This window comes from Schistocerca nitens, chromosome 2 (assembly GCF_023898315.1).
Source record: "Schistocerca nitens isolate TAMUIC-IGC-003100 chromosome 2, iqSchNite1.1, whole genome shotgun sequence".
Classification (NCBI taxonomy): Eukaryota; Metazoa; Arthropoda; class Insecta; order Orthoptera; family Acrididae; genus Schistocerca; species Schistocerca nitens.
Window position 1 is genome coordinate 192,055,375 of NC_064615.1, and position 13,131 is coordinate 192,068,505.

At 37.5% G+C, this 13,131-nt stretch overlaps 1 protein-coding gene across 6 annotated transcripts in view; it reads left to right on the forward strand.

Moving 5' to 3' along the window:
* The window catches only part of LOC126235879 (broad-complex core protein isoforms 1/2/3/4/5-like), a 514,245-nt gene that overhangs the window by 309,165 nt on the left and 191,949 nt on the right, over positions 1 to 13,131 (forward strand). The gene's annotated exons all lie outside the window — the stretch shown is intronic.

Consider the following 13,131-nt stretch of genomic DNA (forward strand, 5'->3'; position numbering starts at 1 on the left):
TGCATTCTATTTGTACTGTTAATTTCAACCTTTTGCATTCTTCCAGTTAAATATGAATTAAACCATTTGTGCACTGTCCCACTCATACCACAATACTTAAGCTTATCTAGAAGTATTTCATGATTCACACAACCAAAAGCCTTTGAGAGATCACAAAATATCCCAATGTGTCATGTTTGGTTATTCAGAGCCTTTAATATTTGATCAGTGATAGCATATATACCATTTTCTGTTCAAAAGCCTTTCTGAAAATCAAATTGATATTTTGTTAGTACCTCATTTTTACAAATATGTGATGCTAGTCTTGAATACATTACTTTTTCAATAATTTTGGATAAAGCTGTCAAAGTGAGATTGAGCAGCAGTTGTTAGCATCAGACCTATCACCTTTTTTATGCAATGGATTAACAATAGCGTAATTTCAGTCTCTCTGGAAAAATGCCCTGTTTCAGTGAGCTACTACATATGTGGCTGAGAATCCTACTTATCTGTTGAGAGCAAGCTGTTAGTACACTGTTGGAAATGCCATCAATTCCATGTGAGTTTTTACTTTTGAGTGAATTAATTATGTTTCTAATTTCAGTAGGAGAGGCTGGTTGAATTTCAAATTTATCAAATTGCATAGGTATTGCCTCTTCCATATACTGCCTTGCATTTTATAATGAATAGCTAGATTCTAATTTCTCTACAACACTTAAAAATGATTATTAAAAATGTTTTCTACTTCTGACTTCTTGTTAACAAACTTTCCATTGAGTTTGATAGAAATACAGTCTTCCTGTGCTCTCAGTTGGTCTGTTTCTGGACTTTTTAATACAGTGCAGTAGTTTTTATAATGTTTCACTGTTTCTGGATCATTATTCCTCCTAGCTATAAGATACATTTCCCTTTTCTGTTTGCAAGATATTTTTATCCCATAGTAAGCCATCACTTTTTAGATGGTTTCTTACAATTATACACTGCCATCCATAAGTTTGGAAACACCATTCTGCATATTACAACGGAGCAAGATGGAAGTGATTGATGTGAGTTATTGGGTAGAATATTGAATAGCAAACTCAAATAGCAGTTAATAATGACACATACAGTATTGTACACTTAATTGTTGTACATATACAAACATTACGGTATATTGATAATTTTTTACTTATGGACCGTCTGACAGCAACTGAATAAATTACACGCAACTGAGGAAGACAGGACTACAAAAGTTGAAGATGTATATACAAACATATTGGAACATACTAATATTGCTCCATTTTATGTAAATTGACATTACCTGTCCAAGCAGTTCTACTACACATGCCAGGTGGTGCGAGTAGACCGCATGGCTATGTAGAGTTATGATGTTTGCATTTCTGTTCACTTGTAGTTGAGTTTGCATAAAGGTATAACACGCCTCGAAAGTAATTGAAAATGGCCCCAAAGTGCGAGATTCCTTATGAATCATGGGTAATGATAATCACTTTGCACCAAGAAGTCAATATTGTGTGACAAATAGCAAAGAAACTGATGATTTCCATCAGCGGAGTTGTCAAAACCATACACCAGCATTGAAAAACAGGCTCCTATGGAGATCGTCCCCGCACAGAAGCACCCAGGAAAATATCAGAAAGCCAGGAAAAGTATTTGGTAGTGACCAGTAAATGCAACAGATGAAACTGTCCATGAATTGACTGCTGAACTAAACACAATGAGGGATACACGGGTGAGTGAGTCAACAGTGAGACGACGCGTGGCAGACAGCATCCTCCGAGGTTATGTAGCAACAAGGAATCCATTGTTGCGTCCTGTTAACAAGAAGAAAAGGCTTCAGTGGGCTAAGACACACCAACATCGGACAGTGGGGGATTGGGAAAGAGTCTTATTCACTGATGAATCCAAGTTCGAAATATTTGGAAGTAAACGCTGTCAATTTGTATGCCATTTACCCCATGAATGCTTGAATCCTCAGTGCGTAATTCCAACTGTAAAGCATGGAGGGGGTTCTGTGATGGTATGGGGATCCTTTGGGGGGAATAAATTCAGTGATTTGTTGAAAGTAGATGGAAAACTGAACCAAAAGGATTATCTTGCCATTCTCCAGCGACATGCTAATACATCTGGTTTGCGTCTGATTGGGAAAGGGTTTGTCTTGCAGCAAGATAATGACCCGAAACATACGTCTCGCTTGTGTCAGAACTATGTGAAGTCTCTAGAGATTCGTAAAATATTGAAAAACATGGAATGGCCGCCCCAATCCCCTGATTGTAACCCAATCGAGCTGCTATAGGATGAATTGGACAGGAGGATCCAAAAACGGGAAATCATGAGTGGGTCACAATTGTGGGAGGTCCTGCAGCAAGAATGGAGATTAATTCCAACTGAAACCTTGGCAAAACTGATGCAGCGCATGCCAAGAGTGTAAAAGGCAGTGATGAAAGCAAAGTGTGGCTATTTTGAGGAATTGAAAATTTAATTGTTGCATCTTCCTGTGTATTATTTGAGGAGCTTAATAAACATTTGGAAAATAACAAAATGCATTTTTATACTGTATTTCCTTTCCATTGTCTATAATTACTAGGTGCTCTCAAACCTACGGAGCGTAGTGTATTTCACTGTTTTCTCAGGGAAACTGTTTTCCAATACCCTCACAAAGGTATCATGAAATAGGTTAAATTTTAAATTAGCATCAGGTTCCCTGTACACCTCATCCCAGTCCAAGTGTTGCAAACTTTCCCTAAAATTTTCAGTTGTTAAATCAGTAATTGAACACACTATTTTGAAGGACTGCTTTGCATTACTGTATGGAACTTTGTCATATACTGTATCTAGCTGTGCATCATGATCAGACAGACTATTCTTAACAGGAAAAGTTTTTGTTTGATTGAATTTATCTGGGTCTATGAAAACATTATCTATTAGTGTGCTGCTTTCCTGTACCACCCGAGTAGGAAAATCAATAACTGACATCAAATTGAAAGGACCAAGTAATACTTCAAGGTAGAGCTTTCTATTGGTCTCTTTCAGAAAATCTACATTGAAATCCCCACAAACAATATTTGTGTCCCTCTGTCTGGTAGATAGCATAACAAAGAATCCAAGTTTTTCAAAAATAGCTGAAAATTTCTCAATGGGGCCCTACACATGGCTACAATTATAAAAGTACAATTATTTAGTTTATGCTCACACACACATGCTTCTCCTCTTTCCATTGTGTCTCTACTTACATGTGCTGAAAGCTTATATCCACCTACATTTACCATTTTCATACCTGTGACTACATGATGTTCAGGCAGGTATAGTACATCTGTTCCATCCTCAGTTTCTAAATCTTATAACCAAACAAGAAGCTCATGTACTTTGTTTTTTAATCTCCTGATATTCTGATGCAATATACTAACATATTTTTCACTGTGCTTTTATAAGAATCTTGTGGTGCACTAAAATTATTTTTCTCTGTACTCATATGAGAATCTTGTGATATTTAACATCTCTAGTAGCTACCTGTCTGAGCTATGTGTTCTCATACTATGTGATACTGGTTGAGGGCATTTTAACCATCTCAAAGTTGGGGAAATTAGAAGTGCAGAAATGAAGTATGATGGAAAACCTATGGTATTTTGAAAATTATTTTAAAAAATTCTCATACAAATGGTCACAAGTGAAGGCTGTCAGTGGAAATTGTAAAGAGACAAAGACTGAAGTAAATAATAACAAAATAAATTTTAAATATATTTGCTTCAAATGTTCCTTCACAAAAGAAAACCAAAGAATGTTGCTGTCATTCAGTTGTTTTACTGCTGCAAAGATGAGTGATGTTATTAGACTAGTCATGGTGGAAAGCAACTAAAATCACTAAAACCCAGCTTGGTCCAAATGCGTGATGGAATCCCTGTCAGGCTATGCATGGAATTTGCAAATTAATTTGCTGTGATCTTGACCATAATTTACCAAAGATATTTCGAGCAATTGGAAATCACCACAGATCACACTAAATCTGCAACAATGACAGCAGAACTCCTCTGCAGAACTACTTCCATGTACCACTTATCTACATTTGTAACAGAATTCTAGAAGATATTCTGAGTTCAAATATAATGGAATACAATCACCTTCCCCCTCAAAATTACTATGAATTCTAAAAACATTGATCCTGTGCAATACAACTTGCACTCATCAGCCATGTTATTTGGAGGCTATAGATAGAGATAATCTGTTGGATTTGATGTTCTTAGACTTTAAAACAGCTTTTTGTTCAGTAACATACCAAAGTCTGTCAAAGAAATTCCATTTGTATGGTATGTCTAAATCAGATTTGCAACTATGTTGAAAATTTCTTGGCGGGCAGAATGCAACACATTATCCTGGATGAAAAGGAAGTGCAATATCCCCAATATTATTCATGTTAGGTGTCGTGGTCTCACTGGATTTAATTAATGTAGTTTCATACTTACCATACCAGATGCAGTTGTCTATGGGAAAATTTTACCTATTGAAATTGTTTTAATATCCAGTTAATTTTTGGCACAATATCAATCTGGCATAAGGACAGGCAACTTCACCTTTATATAGGAAAATGAGAAGTTTTAAAGTTCATGAAATGTAGAAATATCGTAGACTTCGATTACAAGGTTAATGAGCCACAATTGCTCGGATATATGAGACAAATACAAGGAAGTAGCAATGTCTAAAGATAAAAGCAGATTGATCATATAACCTTAGTCGTGGGAAAAGCAAATGAGAAGCTACAGTCTGCAGACCTAAAGAAATTCTGGTTATGTGTAAAGGCTGCTAGTGGCACCACAGTTGGCATCCAGCCACTCATGGACGAGATAGGAAATGAAACTGAGAGTGGCAGAGCAAAAGCAGAAATGCTTAATTCTGTTTTCAAATGTTTCTTTATAAAGGAAAACCCAGGAGTATTGCCTCAATTTAATTCCTGTACCACTCAAAAGATGAGTGAAAAACGGTCATATTAGTGTCAGTGGCATTGAGAAATAGCTGAAATCTTTAAAACTGAAGAAAGCTCAGGGCCCAATGGAATCCCTGTCAGATTCTATACCCAGTTCGCGGCTGAGTTAGCCCCTCTGTTAACTATAATCTTTTGTAGATCCTGTCAACAAAAAACTGTGGCCAGTCGCTGGAAAAAAGCACAGTTCACACCTGTCTACAAAAAGGGTAGCAGAAGTGATCTACCAAACTACCATCCAATATCCTTGACATCCATTTGTTTTAGAATCTTAGAATGTATTCTGAGCTCAAACATAATGAGGTATCTCGAACAGAATGACCGTCTCCATGTCAACCAGCATGGGATTGGAAACATAGATCATGTGAGACCCAACTCTCATGTCGCCCTAAAAGTCATGGATCAAGACTGTGAGTTAGATGCACTATTTTGTATGGGGTATCAGATGAAATAGGTAACTGGATTGAGGATTTCTTGGGAGAGAGTATGTAACATGTTATCTTGGATGGGTAGTGGATAGATGTAGAAGTAACTTCGTGTGTACTCCAAGGAAGTTGTTGGAGCCCTTGCTGTTCATGTTGTATATTAATGATCTTGTGGACTATATTAATAGTAGCCTCAGAGTCTTTGCAGATGGTGCAGATATCTACAAAGAAGTACAGTCTGAATGAAACTGTACAAATATTCAGTCAAACCTTGAGAAGATTTTAAAGAGGTGCAATGACTGGCAACTTGTTTTAAATGTTCAAAAATGTAAGATTGTGCACTTCACATAATGATAAAAAATCATAGTATCCTATGAAAATAATGTTAGAATGTGTAAACTCCTGCAAATACTTGGATGTAACGCTTAGTAGGGACATAAAGTGGAACAATCACTTAGGCTCAGTCATGGTTAAAGCAGATAGCGGACTTTTATTTATTGCTAGAATAGAATATTAGTGAAATGCAATCAGTTTATAAAGGAAATTGCTTACAAATCACTCTTGTGACCCATCTTAGAATATTGCTCAAGTGTGTGGGACCCCTGACAAAGAGGACTAGCAGGGGATGTTTAACATATGCAGAGAAGGACAGCAGGAATGGTCACAGGTTTGTATGACCTGTGAGAGAGTGTCATAGAGATGTTGAAAGAACTGAACTAGAAAACTCTTGAAAATAGATGTAAATTATTCCAAGAAAGTCTACATACTAAATTTCGAGAACCGCCTATAAATGATGACTTTAAATATACTACAACCCTCACACATCACTCCTATAGGGACCATGAGGATAAGATTAGAGTAATTACAGCATGCACAGATGCATTTAAACAATCGTTTTTTCTGTGCACCATATGTGAATGGAACGGGCAAAAGCCCTAATAACTCGTACAATGGGATGTACCCTCCGCCATGCACTTCACAGAGGTTCACAGACTACTGCTGTAAATGTATAAAATTAATGAAGTTTCAGTGCTACAAGGGATCCTTATTATATAATATGTAGAATTTGGAATGAGTTAACCCATTTTTAATCCACAATATACTGTAAATCTCTTGAACAAAAAGTCTGGGCACAATAGTCAGAATAAAACACAGCTCACACCTAGTTACAAGAAAGGTAGCAGAAGTGAGCTACAAAACTACTGTCCAGTATTCTTGTCAGCCATATGTTGTAGGATCGTAGAACATATTGTGAGTTTAAACATAATGAGAACAGAATGAACACTTTCATGCAACCAGCAAAAATTGCAAAAATATCGGTTATGTGAAACTCAATTTGTACTTTTCTCACATGATATCCTGAAAGCATTGCAGTAGGTACTGGGAGATGAAGAAGCTTGCACAGGTTAGAGTAACATGGAGAGCTGCATCAAACCAGTCTCAGGACTGAAGACCACAACAACAACAACATGCTAAAAGCCTGCAATGTTCCCCTTTAAATCTGTTTGTTCAGATACAAATTTGTCATTTTCTTGAAGTTCTGAATTGCTCCACCTATAATTAAACTTTCTGCATGGACTGTGCTGGTGCTGGAATCTGATAAATATCACCAACTTTCTAAGGGGGGAAACGAAATACTTCTCATTTTAACAATTGTTTATAAAATGTGCCAATGTGCAGTCTCTTAGTAACAGGAAACATCACTTGTATGTACACTTTGAAATCCTACATCAGTCTAATGACGTGTTTAACAGTTCTGCCATTATGTCATACTGCATTGTCGCGGCATCCTCTGTACTCAGTAGCACACCATTCTACTCCAAGCCAGGATGTCAGCTCATGGAGTTTACACAAACCCCTTGCAGTTACTGTAACTCAGTATGCAACCCTATAAGTCCACATACAAAACACATGATAAAAATCTGCAAATAGCTTTGTATTCTTAAATAATTAACTACTATATGGTTTATATTATTGTGACCATCTTTCATTGGTTAGGTAAATGCTCTACTGGAAGGATATGTTACACCACAAGCCATGGATCAAGGCAGTATTTCTTATTTCCAAAAAGCATTTGACTTAGTACTACATAGTGCTTATTAATTATAGTGCAGTCACATGAAGTATCGAGTAAAATTTATGACTGGATTTAGAGTTCTTTAGTAAGGAAGATGTACCATGTCACCTATGATGGATAGTCATTGACTGGTGTGAAAGTCATTGTGGACAAGCAACAACTAAGAATGTTGGGACCCTTTGTGTCCATGTTGTAGATTAATGATCTGGCAGACTGTATTCAAAGTAACTTAAACTGATATCTATAATGTAGTGCTATCTGATAAAATCTATACACATATTCAGTCAGATTTCAAACTTCAAACTAGTGCAAAGATTAGCAGACAAACACCATATCTCATGACCACAAAATCAATGATTCATGATTAGAAATGATTAACTCATACAAATACTGATTGTAACGGTTGTAGGAATATTAAGTGGAATGATCATATACGCTCAGTTGTAGGTAAAGCAGGTGGCAGACCAGTTCATTGGCAGAATTCTAGGGAAATGCTATCACTCCTATCAGTCTACAAAGAAGATTGCTCACAAAACACTCATGCAACTCCTCCTAGAACATTCCTCAAGTGTGTAGGTCCCATACCAAATATGGCAAACAGGGGATATTGGATGGATACAAAGAAAGGCAGCACAAAGAAAAAATCCCCAGAAGTTGGTTTGTCCTATAGGTGAGTGTCACAGAGTTTCTGAAAGAACTGATCTGGCAGACACTTTAAGACAAAGAAAAACTATACAACCTACAATCTATTGCTCCCATAGATATCACGAAGATGAGATTTGACTAATTATAGTATGCACAGAAAAGTTTAAGCAATCATTATGCCAATGCTCCATACCTAAGTGGAATGGGAAGAAGCCCTAATAACTTAGATAGTGGGTAGTACCCCTGCTATGCACTTCACAATGGTTTGCAGACTATGGATTCCGATAGAGTAACAAAAATAGGTGGACAGCAATGACCAGAAAAAAGTGATAATACAGGGCTATTCAGAAAGTGGACCTAGTTTAATTGATTTGTATTTTATGAAGTATAAATTGTACATGAACAGTCTGCATACCAATGACAGAAGGAAGTTTCAATGTTTTTTAACATAGGACATATATTTTTAATGTGTCCCCCTTTTGGTGCATAGCAAACATCTAAGAGCCACAGGTCAACCAGAGTTGTTGGTACAGTTGGATCATAAACAGCCTCCTTTAACATAGCCCCAAAAGAAGAAGTCACAGAGCATGAGATCAGGAGATCTTGCTAACCAGAAGTGGAATGCCACGTCTTGATTTCCCATGTAACCTGTCCAGTGCCAAAGAAGAGATTGATTTAAAAACCCTCAGATATGATGGTGCCAATGGGGTGAGCTTGATCCTGTTGCAAAATAAAGTCTTGTGAATTTTCGATAAGTTGAGGGAAAAGCCATTGTTCCAACAAATCCAGGTATATTATTCCCAGTTACAGTACTTTCTGCAAAAAAGAATGGCCCATAGACTTTTGTTCATGTTCAGTGCCGAATCAGACATGAAATGGCCACTGCACTGTAACCACTGACTCACTTAACTGAAGAAAGCAGAAAACCTTCTGCTGCGTCATATCCATCTTACTCACAAATCACTATTTGTGGGAGTACCCTAGCAGCTGTTGACCCAACTATCACAATCCTAGTGGCTATTTATGCAGATAGTGGTTAACAAAACAAAATGATACTTTGGACCTTCTTCTTTCCTTCAGTATGTAGACTATTCATGTCCCATTTACATGCTGCGCAATGCAAATTAATTAAATTTTGTCTGTCTTTTTGAATAACCCTCAATTATAAAGTTTTCAGTATGTTGATAAATCAAAGTAGAAATTCTTCATTACAGCTAATGACTTATTAAAAGAACTATAAATATATTTGGTGATGTGTAGACTGATAATAACAATACAAGTTTATTTGGTGGTAATAATAATACAAGGCTATTTTGTGGAACCCGATAAGATACTAGATATTAAATAGGAGCTATTAAATTCTTTGTGAAGGTATTGAAAATAAGGAGCTGAATCCTTTAAAGGAACAGAGATGAGAGGTTTCCATTTTGTATGAGATAACTATGGTTCAAATGGCTCTGAGCACTATGGGACTCAACTGCTGTGGTCATCAGTCCCCTAGAACTTAGAACTACTTAAACCTAACTAACCTAAGGACATCACACACACCCATGCCCGAGGCAGGATTCGAACCTGCGACCGTAGCAGCAGCGCGGCTCCGGACTGGAGTGCCTAGAACCGCACGGCCACCGCGGCCGGCTAGATAACTATAGTACTCAAGATTATATGAAAAACAGTTTTGACATGGAGCTTGTGTTACCTCAGCCACATTAAACTTTAAGATGAGCACACATTTTCAAGCACGTTCACAACATTGTTCTAGAATTAGGAATTGTACTTCGATCAATAGCTTTGTATGTGCTTAGGTTGGGGCTGCGGTAATTGTGATTTGAAATTTTGTAATGTATGGTGTTTGGACAGGATGAAGACTTGCAGTGGATATTGGTCAGCTACCAGGAATGTTCTTCAGTTGTGGTTACTCTTTGAGATGCAACATTATGTTCTATTCTTTATGTAAATTCAGGGATTCAGCAAGTATATGTGAGAAGTTAAAACTCATCTAGGCTGTGGCACAAATCTGGCTTCTTACCTGTCTGGGGTACTTACCTTGAATCACAGGACCTGCACATGCCTGTCAGGAAAGCAAAGTATGCTTGGAGCTCACTGTCTGCAAGAGGCAGGTATATGCCACAGTTTTAACTAAGTCACCTAGAATCCACACAAAAGGAAAGGAAGAATTCCTTTTTAGTAACAGATGAAGAGTATCTAGTATAGCCTTTACTCATCAAGCTATAGACATTAAAGAGATGTGTTGTCCATAGTGGTGGGAGTCTTTCCTTAATGTAATTATGAACTCAGTGTCAACAGTAAGCGAGACTAAGTTTATGTTGGATAGGAGGAGGATACGGCATTGCAGGTTTATACCTGAATATAGAAACAAGATTTTATAGAAGCAATTTCTTTACAGATTGTGAGCACATAATGTATAATTAAAAAAGTAACATTTAGATTGAGTTCCTAAGGAAAAATGGTAAAATAAATAAATTTTCAAGAACATTATACATTTTAATTCACCTTGAAACTGTTATTAAATCATTATACTTGAGCTCAAAATATTTTCCAACATTCTACAATAGATTAACATCAAGGTTATTGGATGATAGCTTTGTAGATCACTTTTTCTGTGCTTCCTGTTGACAGGTGTGGCTTGTCCTCCTTCCAACTAGTGGGTATAGTTTTTTTGTTTGCATGAAAACCATATAATATTATGATTAAAAGGGAAGCTAACTCAGCCACAAAAATCGGTATAGAATCTGATAGGGATTCCACTGGGCCCTGCAAATTTGTTCAAATTTAGCTATTTCAGCTGTTTCTCAGTGTAAGTGACACTGATATCTAATATCACTCATCTTTGCAGTGGTGTGAGAATTAAACTGGCATAACATTCCTGGATTTCCATTTGTAAAGGCACATTTCAAAACTGACATCAGTATTGCTGACTTTGCTTTGCTGCCTTCAGTTTCATGCTTGAGCGTCTGGACAAAAACTTTGATACAACTGCCAGCCTTGACATGAACAGAGTGTCTTTGTGTTTAGTGAGAGATTTTCCTGCTGCCTCATGGTCACTAATACCATTTTCAGCATGGACATCCTCAGAGAGGCAGGTCTATTTGCAGTGGTTAGATCCAATATATTTCTGTCATGCATGGGATTCCGAATTATCTGTTCTATGTAGTTTTCATGAAGGGCATTTAATTGTGATCCACAGGATGTTTTGTCATGCCCACTACATCTAATTCATAGTTGGATGATTAAAATGGTGATCATGATGGTTTTGCATAAAATTTTCAGTTACATCTTTTAGAAGTCTGGTGGTCGATAGAAAGATACACCCTTGATACTGAGTCATGCCCAAACAGACTTACTTGCAGCTTTAGTTTCTATTTGGGTGGAGTGGAGTTCCTTGTCTACTGCAACAAATACACTACTCCCATTTCCTTATAGCCTATCCTTTTGAAATACACGTGAATTGTCCCCAAAAATCTCATTCCTATTAATTTTGAGTTTTAACCAGCTTTCTGTACATAGTACTATGTGAACTCCATTGGCTTTTAGGAGCTCTTCAAACTCTGGCACTCTGTTTCAGGTGCTTCAGCAGTTAATGAGTAGGATTTTAATACCCTTGCCTATAGAGGACATTTCTATAATGACATTATAGGTGTTGCACAGCTATTGTTATTGTCTACAGCTACTGTTACCTGGAGTGGCATGTGAGCCTCTTAATCTAAAAAAAACACTTGTGTGCACCCCAGACACAGTTAGCTGCCTGTGTAGCATCACCTGATGTGTAGTGCACACCCTACTGATTTAAGGGATTCTGCAGTTCTCAACTTTATGCCAGAAGTCTAGGAAGAAACAGCCTAGCTATTCATAGAACTTTAGAACTTTCAAAGTCACTGATTCAAATTTTCCGCTCAACTTGGAACCAGGGGCCATGATTAGTTCTGGGGAAAATGCTGCAGATGGTGAACTTTGTTGAAATTCAGTGAGTGAGGTTGGTTTTCACAACTTTCTCTGCATGTCACTGGAGTAACACAAGTATCTCTACCCTTTTACGTTTTCCTCTTCTTTTATTGTTCTTGTATCACTTTCTCTCAAAAACCTGCTTTCAACAGCGGGTGTCAGGTTTTCACACCATTTTATTTTATCTTGTTCTGTAGGTTTTTTCACAATTTTCCACAGTGTTACAAGATGCAAACTCCAGAGTATCTGGGTATTTAGCATAAGATATTCAGTGCTGAGGACAGAGATGTGGACCACAAATGGAAAAAAATTCAAATTATGAGCATAGGCAGAGGGTGTATACAGGCAACACACAATATCCTGTTGCAGAGCATGCTGTACAACATGACAGTTATGACCTCGGTGCGTGTTTCACCACACGCGCCATCTGGGTTCTTCCCCCAAGACACAATTTTCTCAGAACTCCACAGGTGGGAACTAGGACTACAACATGTCCTTGGTTCTTGCCGCCCACCTTGCCTCAATTTACATTAATTCCTTCCGTCTCAGCATTTATTCACAATAACTGCTCCTTTCTTCACTCCATTTCAGTTTTCTACATCTTTCATTTTCTGACTTGTCTATTTTTCACCATCCCTCCTCGCACCTCTGTTACATACAATGCACAGCTTTTCATTCTTATTAACTCATGCACGATGTTTAGTAGTAATCTCTGTCTTTCATATTAGCCTGTCTTCCACCTTTAAGCTCTCAGGTTTCCAAATCTCGTCCAGAGCAGTTCCCAACAATTAGTCTTCCTTCTATCCCGTTTGGTGAGTCTTTCCTTACTCAGGGTTCTGGGTTACTTTTGTAACTGCGCCCCTTTCCCTATACCTCTCCAGCCCCTTTCCTTCACCCCTCTTCCTTCCCCTTCAACTCTTCCACCAGAAGAAGGAGTGACTGGCTCCTTACATGCTTATTGCACTTCATGTAACTTTGCAGCATTATACTTAGATATTTTTTACTCATCATGACTGTGTGAAGCAGTACATGAATAATACTATATGAACATTTATGGATTGGTTTATCTT